Source organism: Triticum dicoccoides, chromosome 6A (assembly GCF_002162155.2).
Source record: "Triticum dicoccoides isolate Atlit2015 ecotype Zavitan chromosome 6A, WEW_v2.0, whole genome shotgun sequence".
In the NCBI taxonomy this organism is placed as follows: Eukaryota; Viridiplantae; Streptophyta; class Magnoliopsida; order Poales; family Poaceae; genus Triticum; species Triticum dicoccoides.
Window position 1 is genome coordinate 288,155,916 of NC_041390.1, and position 6,374 is coordinate 288,162,289.

A 6,374-nucleotide genomic window follows, 5' to 3' on the forward strand; every position below is an offset into this window, starting at 1 on the left:
TTATTAGATGGCCTTAAGCCATATTTATTGTAATAAGTTCTCTTATGAGACACTCGATGTAATAAGTGTGTGATTGCTACTCTGCTATAAATCCTCCGAGTACCGTGTGGTGTCAGCATTACTAATCCAGGGATGACACCGGAGCACAGAGATCAGACTGTTTGAGGTCTGGTCGCTACAGAGATGGTATCAGAGCACACGCTGACTGTAGGACATGACCACTAAGCACAAGACCTAGATCACTATTCACTCTCTTCTCTTCTGACCTCTCATCTTTTCTACTCTTTAGGATGGCGGATGCAAGGAACAAGTTCACACAACCGGATGAAGTTACACCCTTTGGACGTCACTTGAAGGAAGTCACTAGATACCTGAACATAGGAGTACCAAGTTTCACAGGAACCTACAACGCCACATTACCTGAAGAAGAGCGCTGGATGATTCAAATTCAAGTTCCAGGAAGGACGTTCATGCCAGTCACTGAGCCCATAGAGTTTTCTTTTGATGCACCAACTTGGAGTCTAGGAAAGAGCATGGCAGCTCACATCGCCATGGGACGCATTGGAGAAGTCTACCGCAAGGACCTCAAGGATACTATCTACCAGATTTGTGGGCGCCGAGATGAGCATTAGGAGATGATCAGCACCAGGAAGGATAGATCAATCGCAGCTTTTATCCAGGAGTTAAACCAGCACATTCGACGACAGGAAAACCAGATGTGCGCCGACATGATAGATCTGAAGAAGGCTAAGACTAGAATCAAGGAACTGGAGGAAGAACTCAAGGCTACACGTGAAGATTATGAAGAGGAAATTGAAGTATTGGTGGAGAAGAATGACGACCTGATCAAGAAGATTGGAATATTTATGGGAGACCCTACGCCAGTAGATGAAGACGAAGAACCCAGGAGATTAGCCCGGAAGACTACATCATCATCGACGACACCGACTCAGAACCAGATAGTAGCGATGATGACTATGTTGATGAAGCTGGAGCAGATATCATGGAGTCTGCAACCGAAGAATATTTCTAGTAGACCACCTCATCAGTGGTAGTAGTCCACCATGCAAATATAGTAGTCCGAGCACTTTTGCGATAGTTAGATCGATTGTATGCCTTTGTTTGATTGATTAAAGTGAATTGTTTGATTTTGCCTCATGTGCATATGGGTAGTGTTTTCTCTTTAGACCCCCTCTATTCTTATATATCATCTTTTCTAAACCCTTAGATGCCTCCGAGACGTGACCCCGGATTTACCTTTCCACCGGAGCTCACCCAATTGATCCAGCAGCAAAACACATTGATGCAGTTACTAGTCCAGAATCAGAATCAGGGGAACAACAACAACAACCCACCACCACCACCACCAGTTGACCACTTAGCCCGTTTTCTTAGGCTGAATCCGCCGGTGTTTTCCAGTAGCATCGAGCCGATAGTAGTAGATGATTGGCTCCGCAAGACAGCTAGGGAGTTGACCACAGCAGGATGCACAGATGCGGAGAAGGTGAAGTTTGCCGCACATCAGTTAGAAGGACCCGCAGCATCATGGTGTGAGAATTTCACAGCCACTTTCCCAGTTGACACTGTCACATGGGACCCGTTTCAGTAGGCTTTTCGTACTGCACACGTTTCAGTAGGAGCTATGGCCATGAAGAAACGTGAGTTTCGCAACTTGCACCAAGGAGGAAGGACAGTTGGCCAGTATGTGGAGGAATTTAGTAAGTTAGCACGTTATGCACCAGATGACGTCGCTACGGATGCAGCAAAGCAGGAGAAGTTTTTAGAAGGACTGAATGATGAGTTGAGCATGCAGTTGATGGTAGCCACCTTCAACAACTACCAGGAGTTGGTATATCGTGCTCTTATGATTGAAGGGAAGCAACAGCAAATTGAGAGTCGCAAGAGGAAGTATGGACAAGGAAAGTACAATTCAGGAGCTCAGCAGAAGCCACGTTTTACCCCTAGACCGGGAGGACATTTTCAGCATACCCATGGAGGAGGTAGCTCACACAATCACAATGGCACCAAGAATGATAATGGCAATGGAGGAAGCAACGGCCAGAACCGCACCAACCCCTCAACCCCAGCCAAGAAGGACTTGAGCCAAGTCACTTGCTTTAAGTGTTCGAAGACAGGACATTATGCCAATGAATGTCCTGAAGGCCAAAATGGCAATGGAAGTTCTGGGAAGAAGCCGAACCCTTTCAACAGGGGACAGGTGAACCACGTTAGCGTGGAGGAGGTTGAAGCTCAGCCCGATGCAGTAATAGGTAAGTTTTTGGTTAAGTCATTTACTGCACTCGTTCTTTTTGATACTGGTGCATCGCATTCATACATCTCAAGGGGATTTGTGGATAAGTATAACCTACCAACCCAAGCCCTTAGGTCACCCATGTTAGTAACCTCGCCTGGAGCAGAGTATGTGGCTAGTCTATGGTGTGATCGGTTACCATTAAGGATTGGTAACTATGTTTTTTCAGACCTAATAGTATTGGAATCTCAAGGATTGAATGTGATATTAGGCATGGATTGGTTATCCAAGTATGAAGGGAATATAGAATGTGCTAGTAAGTCAGTTTTGCTTACCACCCCAGAAGGGAGAAGGATCAAGTATGTATCCAGGCATGTGCCAAAGAGGACTCAAGTAAATTGCCTAACATGAGTTGTACAGGAGGAAGTACCAGTGGTAAAGGATTTCCCTGATGTATTTCCAGAGGAGTTGCCAGGCATGCCACCAGATAGAGATATTGAGTTTTTGATTGAGCTATTGCCAGGCACAGGTCCAATATCAAAGAGACCATATAGGATGCCAGCAAAGGATTTGGTGGAAATTAAGAAGCAGATTAAGGAGTTGCTGGATAAGGGATATATTCGCCCAAGTTCTTCGCCTTGGGGATCGCCAGTACTACTAGTGGAGAAGAAGGATGGATCATTAAGGATGGTTGTTGATTATCGAGGATTGAATGAAGTAACGATCAAGAACAAGTACCCGCTACCAATGATCAACGATCTGTTTGATCGATTGCAAGGAGCTAAGGTATTTTCCAAGATCGATCTGCGATCAGGATACCACCAGTTGAAGATTCGAGAACAGGATATTCCGAAGACAGCTTTTACCATCAGGTATGGGCTGTATGAGTATACCGTTATGTCATTTGGTCTGACTAACGCACCTGCCTATTTTATGAACATGATGAACAAAGTGTTTATGGAGTTTTTGGATAAGTTCGTCGTAGTGTTCATTGATGATATCCTAGTTTATTCGAAGAATGAAGAGGAACATAAGGAGCATTTGCGTTTGGTACTTGGAAAGCTCAGAGAACATCAATTATATGCCAAGTTCAGCAAATGTGAGTTTTGGTTGAAGGAAGTAGGATTCCTCGGACATGTTATATCTGGAGAAGGTATAGCAGTAGATCCCGCTAAAGTTGAAACCGTGACCAAGTGGGAAGCCCCAACAACAGTTGGAGAGATCCGGAGTTTTCTTGGACTCGCAGGATACTACCGGAGATTTATTGAGAATTTCTCAAAGATTGCGAAGCCTATGACTGAGTTGTTGAAGAAGGATACCAAGTTCATATGGACAGAGGAATGTGAGTCTAGTTTCCAAGAGTTGAAGAAACACTTAGTTACCTCACCAGTATTGATCTTGCCAGACCAAACCAAGGATTATGAGGTGTATTGCGACGCTTCACGTCGAGGACTTGGAGCAGTGCTTATGCAGGAAAGGAGAGTTGTTTCATATGCCTCAAGACAACTGAAGCCTCATGAGTTAAATTATGCTACCCATTATTTGGAGTTAGCAGCCGTAGTGCATGCTTTGAAAACATGGAGACATTTTCTCATTGGAAATCATTGTGAGGTGTACACGGATCATAAGAGTTTGAAGTACATTTTCACACAGAAGGAGTTAAATCTCAGACAAAGGAGATGGTTGGAGCTTATCAAGGATTATGATATGAAATTGCATTATCACCCCGGAAAGGCTAATGTATTAGCAGAAGCATTAAGCCGCAAGAGCCATGTCAATACATTAATGACGGGAGAAATACCAAGGGAGTTAGCAGAAAATCTTCATGAACTATGTTTGGAAATAGTTCCGAGAGGCTATGTAGCAGCATTGGAGATTCAGTCAACTTTGATGCATAGAATCAGAGAAGCTCAGAAAGCTGACAAAGAGATTGCCGCTATAAAGGAGAAACTGAGCAAAGGAAAAGCTAAAGGATTTCGTGAGGATGAGCACGACACCCTATGGTTTGAAGATCATGTTTACGTGCCCAATGACCCGGAGATCAGGAAGTTGATTTTGCAAGAGGCACACGATTCACCGTATTCGATTCACCCAGGAAACACCAAGATGTATTTGGATTTGAAGGATATTTTCTGGTGGACCGGAATGAAGAAGGATATTGCGGAGTATGTAGCAGTTTGTGATGTATGTCAGAGAGTAAAGGCAGAGCATCAGAAGCCAGCAGGATTGTTACAACCATTGCCGATACCCGAATGGAAGTGGGATAAGTTAGGCATGGATTTTATCACGGGATTACCCAGGACCCGTTCAGGCTATGACTCAATTTGGGTTGTAGTTGATCGATTGACGAAAGTAGCTCATTTCATCCCAGTAAAGACCACTTACACCAGTGCTAAGTTGCCAAAGATATACATGACCAGAATAGTATGTCTGCATGGAGTTCCGAGGAGTATCGTATCAGATAGAGGAACCCAGTTTACCTCAAAGTTCTGGAAGCAGTTGCACGAAACTTTGGGTACCAGGCTAGAATTCAGTACAGCTTTTCATCCACAGACAGATGGACAGACCAAGAGAGTCAATCAGATTTTGGAGGATATGCTGAGAGCTTGTGCACTAGATTATGGATCTAGTTGGGACGACAATTTACCATATGCAGAGTTCTCTTACAACAACAGTTACCAAACCAGTTTGAAGATGGCCCCTTTCGAAGCTTTGTACGGAAGGAGGTGCAGGACACCGTTGTCATGGGACGAAGTTGGAGACCGCCAGTTGTTTGGACCTGACTTGATCAAGGAGTCTGAACAGAAGGTGAAGTTGATTCGCGATAGGCTCAAGGTAGCCCAGTCCAGACAGAAGAGTTATGCAGATTCTAAACGCAAGGAGACAGTTTACGAAGTCAGAAATAGAGCTTATCTTCGAGTATCTCCACTTCGGGGGAAAAAGCGTTTTGGAGTTAAAGGTAAGTTAGCGCCACGATTTGTAGGACCATATCGAGTTTTGGAGCGTATGGGAGAAGTGGCCTACAAGTTGGAATTGCCCGAAGGATTGTCAGGAGTACATGATGTGTTCCACGTTTCTCAGTTAAAGAAATGTCACGCAGAGATGGCTGACATACCGTTGAGAGACACAGTGCCATTGGAAACTATTCAGTTGGATAACGATTTGACCTACGAGGAGAGACCAGTCAAGATTCTCGAGTTTGCCAACCGAGTTACTCGCAGCAAGGTTATCAAGTTTTGCAAAGTTCAGTGGAGCCACCACACGGAGGATGAAGCCACCTGGGAGCGAGAGGAAGATTTGCTCAAAGACCACCCTCACCTATTTTCTAGCCAACCCGAATCTCGAGGGCGAGATTCATCTTAAGGGGGGTAGGTTTGTAACATCCCAAATTTTCAATTTGGAATGTTATACACTAGATCATGATGCATATCATATTTTATTTTTGCATTTTGGTTGATCCTAGAAATTCTACGCAACTCAATGACCCACGGAGAGAGTTGGGGATTTCGTTATTTTCATATTTGAGTTTTCTCAAATCTTGAGAATAGGATCATTTGATTTTATTTATGTTATCATCAATTATTTCTATTACAAAAATATGAGAGAGGGAATAAAATGACTTTCCCAAAATAAAGAAATATTGAGGATTTAATAATAAAATCAAATAAGATTTTATTTTGGAGTTTTTCGGTGTTTTATTTGAATTTAGGAAAAAATGCATTTTTAAAAATTGCATTTAGGTCCCAAACAAATGTTCACCTTGCACGGCTTGATTTTAGAAGCCCGTGAAAATTTAGTTCGGAATTTTTAGAGTCCGTTTAGTATTTCTTTTTATTTTTCTTCCGAGCGGAATAATTAAAAAAACGAACCGACTTCGGGCCGTACCCGAGCGGGACACCGCCCGGGGGCAGCCTTTAAATAGCGCCGCCCCGAGCCGCCCCAGCCCATCAGCCCCGTCTCGTCCGCCGCCCCCGCCGCCGTCGTCCGCCGCCACCGCCGCCGGTTTCCGCCGCCGAGGTTCATCGCGCCTCGTTTTCCGTGCCGAAAAAAAAGAAAAAAAATCGGTGTTCATCGTTTTTCTTTTTCTCGGATTAAAATCCGTGATTTTTCTGATCGCGATTCC